The sequence below is a fragment of the Giraffa tippelskirchi genome, chromosome 14 (genome assembly GCF_054371585.1).
Source record: "Giraffa tippelskirchi isolate mGirTip1 chromosome 14, T2T-mGirTip1v1.2.pri, whole genome shotgun sequence".
Taxonomy (NCBI): domain Eukaryota; kingdom Metazoa; phylum Chordata; class Mammalia; order Artiodactyla; family Giraffidae; genus Giraffa; species Giraffa tippelskirchi.
Genome location: NC_137288.1, coordinates 30361177 through 30375581, shown reverse-complemented (window position 1 = coordinate 30375581; position 14405 = coordinate 30361177). Strand labels below are relative to the sequence as shown.

Sequence of the window (14405 nt, the reverse complement as noted above, 5' to 3'; positions counted from 1 at the left end):
AAGCTACTGTATTGGTATGTGTATCAAGTAGTGACTGTTACCTTAAAAAAATTTTTTTTCCATTTTATTTTTTAACGTGAGAGACAAGACAGTATATATATGGAGAGAGTCAAGTGGATTATTTTCACTATAATTATAGTGTCTTATGAGGTTTCCTAGGCGGTACAGCGGTAAAGAAGCTACCTGAGGATGCAGGAGTGCCATAGACTAGGATTTGGTCCATGGGTTGGGAAGATCTCCTGGAGTAGGAAATGGCAATCTGTTTTAGTATTCTTTCCTGGAAATCCCCATGGACAAAGGAGTCTGGCAGGCCACAGTTCATGGGGTTGCAAAGAGTCAGACATGATTGAGCTCATAGTGCCTTCTAGAAATTAGAAACTTATAGTAGTTTAGAAATCTATACTGCCCTTCATTTTCTTACCAGTAAAATGCTGATAATAACAGTGTCTACCTTATAGGGATGTTAAGAGTTAAATTAGTAGAAGAAAGTGCCTTGTATGCTGTAAATTTTCAACAAACAGAAACTAACTTAGTGGAAAGGAAAGGCACAGGAACACTGTAGGAACTGATCATTTTAACTCTTTAATTTGGCCTACAGCTGGATCAGCCAGTCTAAACTAACCCAACTGTAAGGAAGTATCTATCGTCCATGGCCTCAGGTAATGATTGTCAGACCTACTTCCTGGTCTCTTTAGTGGGCTGGTGGCTATTTGCAAAGCTGGCTAAGTATTATTGGGTCCTAAAGAAATGTTTGTTTAAAACAAACAAAAACTGTCTCTTCCTGTCTTTTAATCCTTCCTGTTGTGAAATTCTATGCAGTCTAATCCTGAAAGGGATTCCCATAGTGTGGTACACACTAGAGCAATTAACTGGTTACTGGTGTTCAGGAAATGTAGTCTTTGGCATGGTAATAGCCACCTCCTCCCAGCAAGACACAGTCTTGTTTACCATTATTAGTTTGGACTCTTCTGAGAGTCTTCGACACCTATGACAAGGCTCATATCCAAGCCAATTTGAATTAATTTCTTCTATAAGATTATATGAAAACTGACAAATGCTTTCCAAAAATCAGAATCCCTTATATTTTCCTCTATTTCCTTCCTTCTTTTTCATTTACATTACCTAGGATTAAGTATCCATATTGACCTGAAAACAGCTTCTTTGTTTTATACAGTTATGGATGGTTTACCTACTGAAACATTATTGGGTAAAATAACGTCAGAGTTTTAAAGTTGGAAGTGATAAAGCCAATTATGTTTTTATTCATGGGTTGGAAATAACAATCATCTTAAGTTTATTTTCTAGTAAAGATCACATGCAGTTTCTTCTACCTTTAGGCAAGACACATTATTTAATCTACTTTACCTTTTTTCCTCCCCAGTGCAAGATTTTAGCAATAATACCTACATCTCTAGTCACCTCTGTGTTTCCTTGTGCAATTACATATGTGCTTTTGACCACCTCCTAACCTTTGAAAAAATTTAAACTTCTTTGATCCACCCCGATTTAGAGTAGCTTGTCCCACCTTTGGTCTTCTGTTAACATCACCCAGCTGACCCACTTTTTTCACGTATAGACCTCTCCAGTCTTCAGAGAGATAAGATCTTTAAGGCAGGCAGCATGATGATGTAAAATGACACTTTTATTGGGAGAATATTTATTTTGTAATTGATTCCTCGCTCTGCCCCTCTCTAAGAGTATAAATTTAGAGAAGCTGCAAAAATCTCTTAGAGCCTTTACTTACCCACTTATAAAATGAGAAGAAACTGCAGATTGATAAGGGGCTTGACAACAGGAGATGTGCACAGTCATGTTTGTTTCTTTCTGCTAACTTAATATCCTCTCAAGCAAGAATTTTACCACCATTACTATTGGCAGACATTTTATTGAACACTGTGTTTAAATGCTCTTGAGATATGCCTCTTGAGTTTTTCACTGTCCCTACCACTCACCACAGTATATATGCAGCCACAAAATAGTTATGCTACTTGCCTACTCCTTGGATTTGCACTTGATAGAATTCTTAGATCAAGTGTTTTACATCTAAATACAAAGGTCAATATGTAAATGAATAATTGGTGAAGAGGAATCCCACTTTCTCCAATGATGCATGTTTCTGCCGGTATGTGGGGCCACAATCTTTAACCACCGAAATGATAGCTATTCCAGGACAGTCACTGATTTCATTTGTCACTTTATTGTCAGAGTCAGAAGAGTGAATTAAAGCTAGAGCTGTCATTGTCATTTTTTGAGAACATTCCTTTTCCAAGCCCAGTTTACAGTTTGCTGTTTCACAGGATAGAAAAGCATTTCTCAAGAGAAATGGAGAAGGAAATGGCACCCCACTCCAGTATTCTTGCCTGGAAAATCCCATGGATGGAGGAGCCTGGTAGGCTACAGTCCATGGGGTCGCAAAGAGTCGGACACGACTGAGCGACTTCACTTCACTTCTCAAGAGAAAATGTGGTCTTTGCCTTTCCTCATGACCTTCCCTTTTCCTGAAACATCAAAACAACTTTTTCACAAATGGTGCTCCCCCAGAGTCAGAACTCTAGGGCCAGATCATGTACACTGGGCAAGGTATAAAATTATTTCCTTTTACACATGACATCTATGCTCAGTTAAAGGAGAGAATGGATCAAATATCCAAGGAATCTGCTGTGTGTTGACAAAGCTCTCAGGAATGGAGAGCTTCTCTCAACTTTCAGGAATTCCTGATAGTAAGGATCTATGCTTAAAGGCCACTGTTTATTCATAAGGACTTCATATGAATTAGAAAAAGACATCCTTTGCATACACAGCATGCTTGACAAAAGGTGGTCTGGCTAAATTTTAGTCCATATTCATCCTCTTGGCCACTGAGTGATCAGCTTACAGTGAACAATCCACAGAAATATACATGGTGATACTAGTGATGAAATTTCATATTTTTGAACTCATTTTTCTTTATGACATTATATTTTTCCCCCTGAAGAGTTAGCTGTTTCTGTGTTCAGGGAAGAAAGTACAAAGAACTGTGTAAGGAAGAAAAATTTGCCACCCCAAAATATTTCTCTTTGGCATGAGAATTATTTTAGGCTGGTTATTTTTAAGAAACATAAAACTCAGGAAGTTTATTCTTTTTAATTCCCTCTATGTCTCAAAGAACTTAGAGAACCTGATCCAGAAAGAGAGCCATCACCATAGATAACTACAGTCTAATATAAACTATCTATGTAGACAGGAAGCAAATTAGTCAAGTCTGGTAAAACCTTTCTGTGTCCATCATTTCTGTATTGCCAGCAACATCTGTTTACCAAGCATTTGCTCTTTCTGTAAATTGCCTTCCTCCTCTTTGAAGTTCCAGAACTTTACCTCTTATCCATAGCTCAGAATACAACAGAAACCTCAATTTTCTGACTCCCCTTTGGGTCTCATATTTGTATAGAACTCCTTCATATACATAATTAAATTTGTTTCTCCTGTTAAACTGTCTTGTGTCAATTTAATAATTAGGCCAGCCAGAAGAACCTGTACTAGAAGGGTAGGGGAAGATACTTTCTTACCAGCAACTACTAAAATAAAAGAAAATGAATCTCCATGCCAACATCGTCAATATAAAGGCTTGAGAAAGGATCTCCCTGTGTGAATGAATTATAAGGAGAAAGAGATACAGTGGACAAGACAGTGGTAAGGAGCCTGAGCAAAGGTGTGATTGGGCTCCAGTGAGAAGGTCTTTGAGATTTCTGGGCATTGCCCTGGGAAGACAAAGAAGTATCAAAGAAAGAATAACTGTAACCAGAGCAGAAAATCCACTTATAGCCTTTCATACATGTGGCAACCTTGTTGGTTCAGTAACAGCAGCGCTTCCTGCACCCCTAAATGAGATCTAGAAACCACAGCCAGTAGCTTTGCAGGCAAAAATAAGTATCTAAGAACCAACACCTGCCCTCAATCAAAAAATGTTCTTCAGTACTAGTGAAAGTCGCTCAGTTATGTTCAGCTCTTTGCGACCTCATGGACTATACTTTCCATGGAATTCTCCAGGCCAGAACACTGGAGTGGGTAGCCTTTCCCTTCTCCAGGGGATCTTCCCAATCCAGGGATTGAACCCAGGTCTCCCTCATTGCAGGCGGATTCTTTACCAGCTGAGCCACAAGGGATGCCCTCTTCAGTACTAAGACTCACTGAAATCTGGTTCAACCCTAGAAAGCAATGGTCATGGGAGGTGGATCCCAAAAGACAGTAGCTAATGTTTCTGCCAGTCCACTGGGATGGTGCATAAAATAGAGTAAAACTTGAGTTATTTGAAAAAGCGATGTTCAGGCCCACCTCCATCCTTAGGTGACAATTATTACCATCACAGGTGTCAGTTAAGAGAGGACAGCACCTGACATACTTCTCATGCAACCATAGCAGTGGCATTCTTAAACTGTAGGCTCTTAGTTCCCAGACAGGATGAATTCTGAAAAAGGTGTAATGACCCCTATCTTTTGACCTTCCTCATAGTGATATGGGTTCGGAATTACTTCTTAAAATCAAGTGGAAGTTTCACTACATATAGGCAGTGGGTCTTCAGCTAGCCTGTGAAAGAGAAATGTTTGTGATAGAGGATGTTTTAGGTACCACCGACACCCCATGTCTTTCTTTCCTTCACTTTTATCTCTTTATTTAATTGTGGCAAGAACACATGACTTGAGATCCATCATCAACAAAAATTTTACACTTGCAATACAATAGGGCTAATTATAGGTACAACATTATACAGCAGATCTCTGGAGCTTCTTCATCTTGTATGATTGAGATTTTATGCCAGTTGACTACCAGCTCCCCATTTGTCTGTCCGCAAGCTGTGGTTTCTCAGGACACTTCCTCCTGGCCTGGCTTTAGCTCTAGAGATAAAAACCTACTTCAGTTGTCTTCAGTCTCATCCTCTGCCACCACACCTTGGCACAGGGACATTTTCAGGACAGAAAAGATCTAACTTGCCTTGACATTGCTGCTTGTCACAATGTTAACATCACAGAACTTGAAATTCTGAGAGAGCAAACCACAGCCACAACGTATGTGCATATCCAAATATCTCTTACTGGGAGAGAAACGTTTTTGTCACCTCCCCAAACGACAGTCATCTCAGGGAACCTCAGCAACAAAGCCATGAAGGGTCCTGGGCCTAGAGTGGAGAAGGAATACATTAAGTGGTGTATTCTCTGCACAAAACTGCAGGGGACCTTGGGGGTGACAATTAGAAATACTGGGTTAAATACTTACCTGGAAAATTTCGACCTTTCTCATTGATTTCTCCTTTCTACTCCTCTACATACCCTAGTAAGATCAGGAAAAAATATGATAGGGTAAATCAGGTAGAATTTTACCATTTTGGTCTGTATATAACCAAGCTAATTTGAGGAATTATATTCACTCACAGTACAAAAGTATTCTTTCTGGACCAAAGTAATTTAATTTCATCCTCACTTCAGTGAAGGCCCTAATGTGATGAAGCTTCAGCCTCTGTCAAAGAGGGAAGTGACAGCTGGGGGAAGTGATCAGGTACATGGCTGAATCACCACGTTTCTACAAGAATGGATGTGGCCTCCTGATTTACAGAACACCAGAACTTCACCTTGAAGATCCCAGAAATAAATGCACATGCAACAAAAACCTTACAAATGGAGAAAGGAAGACCCCTCCTCCCCACAGCCCTACCTATGCGTGGGGAGAGACCACTGGCATGCATGTGGCATGATAGGATAGTCTGCACGCTGAGTTCTGTTTGCCCCACACGAAGAGGCAGACAGGGCCAAGTAGCTGAAGACGAGAGGCACATTTTACTAAGTCTGTGAAACCTATCATTGTTCATAATGTCACACCACGGACAATTGAAAAAGCAGAACAAATGCAGACTTTGCTAGAGAAATATCTACTGCCTCTGAAAAGCAATTGAAGAGCTTAGGGTGTCTTGTTTCAAAGAAATAGAAAAACTCACAGAAAAGCTCAGACCCCTTAGAGAATGTTCAGGAGTTCTCAATATTTGCAGGCAAACTGAACATCTTTTGATTAATTTAGCACTCTCCTATCTTTCTCCTTCTTCCTTTATCTCTGTCTCTCTGTCTCTCTCTTTTGCTCACTCACTCTCACTGTCTCTGTTCTTCTTAAAGTTGTATCTTATGATTTGCTGAAAAAGTGAAGTTTACATTCTTCAGAAGCACTGTGGGTGGCACTTTTATTTTGAGAAGAATGAGGGGTGGGGGGGAAACAAATCTTTTGTTGTCATGGAAGTATGTGTGTTTCAGAGAGCCATTCTAGAGCCACAATGCAGAGACTAATAAATATTGATCAAAGTCTATTGATATCTCCAACATACTATGAGGCAAAAATGTATTTCCCTTGTGCTCTAAAAGTTGCAAAAACCACAAACGTCTGTGTTAGAAGAATTGTGTGTAAAAAATAAAGTCCTCTGTGATCGAACTCTTGTGTCCCGCCCCACTATAGAAAGATTCTGTTTGTAAAAGCACTGATTTCTGGCAAATGTCATCCTCCTGTCTCTCTGGAGGATGTGGGTCAAATATGGACATCACCAATTGGAAAAGTATTTGGTAAAAATGTTACATGTACTTGGAAGTCAAGACTGTTTTTCATTTGCACAAAATTCTAAGATGACTCCATGGGAGTTACATGAATTTGGAAGAAATACTTCGAATGTGTGGAAGGTGGGTCTTTAGGGTTATCATGGCTATCTTTCAAGGAAGACATCTATCATTATGTTTACATGATAAATAATTACCCTCTAGTTATTTATTTGGGCTCCTTAGTTTCTTGATAACTTTGATGAAGACAGTCATTGTATATGTTTGTTTGTTTGTTTGTTTAGTTATGAACTATGGACTATGGAGGTGGTAATGGCAACCCACTCTAAAACTCTTGCCGGGAAAATCCCATGGACCAAGGAATCTGGTGGGCTACAGTCCATATGTTCACAAAGAATCAGACATGACTGAGCAACTGAGCACACATGGACTTCAGGGGCTAAATAATTACATCTTAATTTTTTCACTATCTTCCTGGTTTTTATTAAAATTATACTTCTTATAAAAATAAACCACCCTTTGTTCCCAAATATTATGCATTTATAATTTCTGTGTTGTGTTTAGTCACTTAATCATGTCCAACTCTTTGTGACCCCATGGACTGTAGCCCGCCAGGCTCCACTGTCCATGGGGATTCTCCAGCCAAGAATACTGGAGTGGGTTGCCATGCCCTCCACCAGCGCATCTTCCCAACCCAGGGGTCAAACCCATGTCTCCCGTATTGCAAGTGGATATTTTACCCTCGGAGCCATCAGGGAAGCCCTTGAATACTGAAGTGGGTAGCCTATCCTTTCTCCAGGGGAGTTTCCTGACCCAGGAATGGAACTGGGGTCTCCTGCATTGCAGGCAGATTCTTTACCAGCTGAGCTACCAGGGAAGACATATTAAGCTAAAAATGAAGAAAAACTGTAATAACTTTTGGTAGTGAATTACTGATGATTTGAAATTCCTAAAATATGTAGGGGAAATAGCCCACACAGTCCCATCATCTGGCTTTAAGGACTGTCTTATTCCAAGCAGCAACAGTCACTGTGGTCCAGTGGGAATGGGTGGTCTCCCTGGTGCTATGCTCTGTGGTGACCCTGACCATCATTTGGGGGGGCATGCTGCAAGGCATGTGGGATCTCAGTTCCCCAACCAGGAACTGAACCTGCACCCCCTGTGGTAGAACAGCAGAGTCTTAACTACTGGACCACCAGGCAAGTCTCAACCTTGAGCATCCTTACATATGGGTTAGCAAATTATTGTAGACACCATGACCAAGGCTTCAAGAGTTGCTTAAGTAAGTAGCACAGGGTTACTAAGGATGGAGAACCACCCCACTACCTGCTATCTCTTCCTGTTCATTGATTTTGCTTCAGGGTCAGTACCCTGAACTACTCAGAGGAGTTTAAAGAAAGCCTTTACCTGCAAGCTATGCCCCTGGATCTCCTGGGCCCTCTTGGGTTGAAACTCTCAGGAAGAGGAAAATCTTTCTCAAAGAAGAGATGGGTGAGCAACTCAGGGTTAATTTACTCAGGCACGTTTGAATTTCCACGGAGGGTTCAAGTTCAGACATTGTCTCTCTTGGGAGATGGATGAGAGAGCATTTAGCATGGGATTCTGCATGTCTGCCAAGTTCTGGTGTAGAGAAAGAGGTGACCACTTAGAGAAGCTTCAAATTACTTAAAGTCATTAACTTCTGGCCTAGTCAGAATTGAGCCTTATTTGAATGTTGCATTCTCATTGTTACTAAGATACCGCGGCTACAAGGGAACACTGAGGACACGAAAGTCACTGACTCCAGTCAAGTCAGCTAAGCTCTTCCAGAATTAGTCACCCGGACAGGCCCCTTCCAGTGTCTGACATCTTATGGCTACAGGAAGTCCTTTATCCCACAGCATTCAAGATATCAAAGTCAGAGGGGAGGCCACGACCCACACGTTCTTTCTTGGGACTTTCTAAACCTCAGTACAGCTCATTAATTGGGATTTTAGCAAAAGCGATGATTTAATGTGGTGGAATATGGGATAGCAGGTAGTTTAACGATTTCTCTATTTTTCTTGCCTTTATAATCTTTTATAGTTATTTTTAAGATGCAAAAAAGCAGCAATGTGAATGAAATTAGGAGTAACCACCATCTCTTAGATATTAAGTAGCTTTGAAAAGACAACTTTAAGTGAATGCAATCACAGTGTTATTTTTACTAATATATGTGCATGATTTTTATTTATTTATTCATGTACTTTGTTTTTACATGTGACTTGGAAGGTGTGGGCCCAAGAAAGGAGTTACTTCTGAAGAGCCTGTGGAGATATCGCAATGATTATTTCACTAACCATATGTTTTGCAGAACATTGATCTTTTCATTGTCAGTATAACCCAGAGAAGCAAAGAGTAACTGTCTATGATTTTTTATAAGGTTATAAGAAATTCAATGAATTAAATTCTCTATGTCACTGAGGTTCATGTTTTTCAATTTCAAAACCTGCTGTTGAAAATTTTACTATGTTGTGTAAGTTTCCTTTCATGTTAAATATGGAGAGTATTATAAACATCATTGATTTTCTTTTTTTCTTCCTTTCTTTCCCTGACTTGTCATGTCTTGCCTTTTCCCTTCTTCCTCTTTTCTTTGTTTTCTCTCATCCTTCATTCTTCCTGTTTCATTATTTCTTTTCTTTTTTTATTTTTAAGTATTTGGCCAATATAAAGAGCTAGTAGGACCTCTACGTGTAACTCTGAATCTGATTTTACAAAGAACTCAGAAAAAATATGAAAAGCTAACTCTGTGGGGTGTTAACCCAAGGCAGAGAGCCTAGAAATAATTTTTACTCTTCAGTCTAAATTCATTAATCACCACACCTCACTTTATCCTCTTTATCCCTCTTACCTTTATTTTTTTCTTTTCTTTATCAAAATTCATCTCTGAAATAAAAATAAATGTAGTTAATCATTGGTTTTAACTTTTTCAAATGGTGGAAATTCTATAATAAAACACGCTTTTATGAACCACAGTTCCTTCTTTTTTGTATACATGATTTTAGGCATAGAACAAATCAAGATGTAAGCCAAATTCTCCAATCCTTGCCCATCTTCCTCTAACCATCAGTGAGGTGGCATCTGGAGACAGGGAAGGAGAAGACCTCAGACCAGCATGGCCCCACTTAAAATAACATCACATTTGTGGGGTGATTTGAGGTATGCTTGGAGAAACTCCTCACTTTCAAAGTCCCTCTTGAGAAGATTTCATGATTAGAAACAGACTCCTTTATTATAGAAGTTGTGCCTTTTTAATTAAAAATGTGCCTAGAAAGGAACGTAGGTTGAGTTATATGCAATTCAATATTAACTTCTGTACTAACATTCTTTCCTGACTGTTGGTCTTTAAAGTTGGAAAGGAAATACGAAGACAGAGGTTTTCAAAGTCTGAACAAGATTGGATAAAAGAATAGCTTATTGATGAGAAAGACACATATTTCACATACACAGTTATGAAAATTGATAGCATGTCCCTAATCAGAAAAGTGAGTGAAATTTGTGTCCAACAACACCTTCCTCCTCCCTTGAAGACCTTTTTCCTTCCAGGAACTTCCAGACCAAAAAAAAAAAAAAATGGCCCCAGGGAAATCACACATTCTCTTTGATGTTCAAGTGTCTCTCCTACTGCAGCTTGATCTTGTCAACCTCCACATATCCTCCACTTCCATCCTTAACTGGATCATAGGCTAATAGGCCAAAATCATCTAATAACAAAATTTCCACCAAGTACAAAACAAAACAAAAATCCCTTCCCAAGTGTATTTCCTCTTGCCTTAACAAATGAGGTCATCTCTCCAGTGAGAGGTTGGAGCTGGGCTAGTTTGGGGCAGGTAGAACCCTCTTGTAATTCCTCAAAACACATTCAGTGCTGCAGGGACCATTTCTTTTGACAGCCTTCAAAGTTCATTGTTGCCCATACACCCTAAACCATAAAATAGGGCCACACATTAGCTAATGGAGGCAGAAGCTGGAATGCCAGCATACTCACTGGTGATTTACTCGGCTCAAACTGCCTTTTAAAAGTTTGATCTAGTTTTTTTAAAGCAGTCTTCCAGTTTTTAAAAGTTTGTAAATGTTCAATTAAAAAAGCCCGCTGTGAATTTAGGATCCTATTGCATTTTTTTTTTTTTTTCCTTTTCATTAACAGTGGCCTTGAGCATATCAACCAACTCCTCAGTCAGCAAATTCTATAGGGGGCTTTAGAAGTCTATTTTCCCCACTGCAGTTCCCTTTATAGTTAAAAATGCCTCTACTTATTACCATTCCAGGCCCTTCTCATATTCTTTCACCTAGATCCAAATGAAATGTGCTGTTTCATGGAAAGAGTTCTGCTTTCCATATTCTGCTTTTTTATGGCTGTGAGAGCAATGGTTCATAAGCAAGTACTCTACAGCCACTGGATCCAGATACCGGTCCATTCCAAGCAGTCAATCTCTTAGAAATGATTCCTGCCATGTGCAAGTGCCTCTATTGCTGTTCTGCTTCTCCCATCCTCTTTCTTGAACCCAACACTCCAAATAAACAGATGATCTGACGTGATGGCATGTTTCTCATCCAATATGGAAAGGCCACTTCAAGAGCCTGGTCCCTGATTGCAGACAAGAAACTAGGGTCATTTAACAAACAGCATAAGAACTTAGTAGGAGGCAACATCTCTAGACCTGTTGCTTAAAATGGGCTTGCAGGAATGAATATATGATCGTCATTCATTTTCCTAAATTATTATAGTATTTATTTAAATGGTTGGGCTACTTGCCTTATCTTCCTTACTAGTCAGTAATATCCTTGGATAATATTCCAATACTCCAGTGCCTCAAACAGAATCTTTCAGATAGACCAGGCCCCATAAACACTGAGGGAACTCAATTTAATAAATTGAGAGAGCCACTCATTTGGGTTTCTAATACAAAATGGCCTTGGCTATTCTGTTTTAAAATATTTAGCGGTTCAGTTAAAAACGCCCCTGTGAATCTTTTATGACATCATTTATCTTTCTATTTCTTTTCAGTTTTAAATTGTGCTGCCAGATTTATTTGCTGTGGTATTAGGTTTCCGTGTCTGCCCAGTTCTAGCCCAGCTCTTCTAATGCAATTCAGTCTTTTTACTGCAAGACTCAGACTTGAATATTAAATCAACATTTGCCATTAAGACTCCACATTTATCTATGGGATGATGATTGGATTCATCTTTTGGAAAGGAATCTATATAAATACATCTTCTCTAGTAATTTCCAAAGATAATCCACCCGCTTCATGTTTCTTAAAAATGTTGACTCCAGGACTTTGTGAGTGGCTTTCCTCAGGGCCACCATAGCATCCACTGTCATTTTGTTACCCCTACCTTGTGATTTTCTGATGTTTTCAGCCAAATAAGTTGCTTCAAGCAATGCTGCATGGTTTGCTATTTTTATTAAAAGCAGAATCTGATCAATGATGTTTCAATTATAAAGGTAAAAAAAGGAAAAGATAATCAGACTTTGAATTAAATCACATCTGGACTGGCCCATAGTTGAAGGCACTAATAATATATTGCATATGTATTTGTGCAGAGTGTGCCAGAAGTGAATTCCACATCATTAACAAAGTTCTCTATCGATCGCTCACGATCTGGCAGCTGTAACCAGCAAGGTGCAGAATCAAGTCCTCTCGCTGCTGATATGTATCATCATGGCCCATGCCAGTACCTTCTCTGCCTGCAGGGTCTGCCAGCCTCACAGCTGCTTGGAGAGCAGAACGGGGGGGTTTGCGTTGAAGCCCTTCAAGTCGTGTCTCTCCGAGAAAGGGATCTTGCATTTTAAACACCACTGCACAAAGAGCTTGGAATGCCTTCCCTGAGTCAGTTCTCCTGACTCACTCCAGAGAACAGAGAAAAATATGTTAGCCCTGAAAAACAGCCACAGACAATCCTCAGGAAGTAATGGGCTGAATGGGGCACGTGAGCTTGCCAGCAACACTCTTTGCCAATGGCGAGGGAAAATCGGGGATTCTCAGCTAGTGGCCAAGTAGGATCAGAGGAAAGAAAGTGAAACGGAAAGCGTTAGTTGCTCAGTCATATCCGACTCTTTGCGACCCCATAGACTGTAGCCCTCTAGGCTTCTCCATCCATGGGATTTTCCAGGCAAGAATACTGGAGTGGGTTGCCATTTCCTTCTCTAAGGGATCTTCTCGACTCAGGGATTGAGCCCTGGTCTCCCGTATTGCGGGCAGACTCTTTAACCTCTGAGCCACCAGAGCAGTCCCAGGATCAGAGAAAGTGAGTGAAACTTGTTCAGTTGTTTCCGACTCTTTGCGACCCCACGGACTATACAGTCCATGGAATTCTCCAGGCCAGATACTGGAGTGGGTAGCCTTTCCCTTCTCCAGGGGATCTTCCCAGCCCAGGGATTGAACCAGGTATCCCACATTGCAGGCAGATTCTTTACCAGCTGAGCCACAAGAGAAGCCCAAGAATACTGGAGTGGGTAGCCTATCCCTTCTCCAGGGGATCTTCCCGACCCAGGAATCGAACCGGGGTCTCCTGCATTGCAGGCGCATTCTTTATCAACTGAGCTATCAGGGAAGCCCCCAGGATTAGAGAAGTGGGAGTTTAATATGGCCCAGCTTGGTAAACCCTTTTGTTTTTAAAGTACCCTCAAAATTCAGCAAACCATTTTTTAAAAATAAAATGTATTACAGCAACTCTTCATTTATTACTGATTTTGATCCTTGAAACAATCAAAAAGAGATGGTACTGTGTATAGATTAAGAACCCTGGACCCCAGAGCCTCCTTTCTTTCCTAAATTCCAGCTGAGTTTTTATCAGCTTTGTGATCTGGGCCAAGTTGTTTAACTTTCCATGCTTCATTTGTCTTATCTGTAAAATGGGAAAATAATAGTGTCTACCATGTAGGGTTCTTATAAGAAACATACATATAAACATGTACATATAAATACATGTAAAGCACTTAGGGATATGCCTGTCACAGAGTAAGCTTCAACAGTAGGCATTATTAGATTTCCAGAGAGCTAGGGTTACTCTCATCTGAGCTAAATGGTAATTGAAGTGGGACTCTCATTTTCCCATGATCTCACAGAGGCAGAGAGGGAACAGGATTGACATTTGCAGATGAAAGATTGTCCTATGTTCCTCTGAAGTGTTGGGTGGTAAGTAACCCTTGCAGCTGATGCAAAGCCTTTAACAGATTTTTTGGGGTGTTGCAAGGAGTTGAAGCTTATTAGCAAACACGTTTCCATCTTTTTTGATTACCTAATCTGAAACTCTTTCTTGATAAACAAAATTATTACCAAAGACATATCGAGTACCTGCTATGTGCACAGACTTGATAAAGACTCTGAAATGAGAAACTGAAGTATTATAACCAGTTCCTGTCCATCTATCAACAGTTCTGTGTTTGAACTGATGGCACTGACAAGAGGTTCTAGAGAGTGTGAATGTCCATCAGGGATGGGGACAGCCTTCATGTAATCCATGTATTTTCTTGGATGAAGTGGAATCAGAAATGCTGATCTTAAACTCACAGAGGACTGAACACTGTGAGGCCAGAGCAGTGCTAAACACTGCTGTCTTTGATCCCCATTGAAATGACAGTAGGTGGTCACAGAGCATCTGTATGGCAATCTTTGGGCCTGAAACTTCCCTAGAGAAAAAAATCGAAGTAATTTGCTCCTTTCTGTATATAATATGTATCTGTTATATGGCCAACAAATATTGCTGGAGCATCATGGGATATGGAAGCAATGAAAGACTCATTTTTCTATACTTGACAACGTATTGTCTAACTAGAGAGCTACCCAACTTATGAATTTCAAGATTTCAAGGATA

The 14405-nt window shown here is 40.0% G+C and overlaps 1 long non-coding RNA gene across 1 annotated transcript; it reads left to right on the top strand.

The window, feature by feature from the left end:
* The first annotated feature begins 8316 nt into the window (after positions 1–8316).
* On the top strand, positions 8317–9862 carry LOC145534467 (uncharacterized). Its single transcript, XR_014074649.1, has 2 exons — positions 8317–8582; positions 9590–9862. It is a non-coding gene; the product is annotated as an uncharacterized LOC145534467 (long non-coding RNA).
* Positions 9863–14405: the final 4543 nt, after the last annotated feature.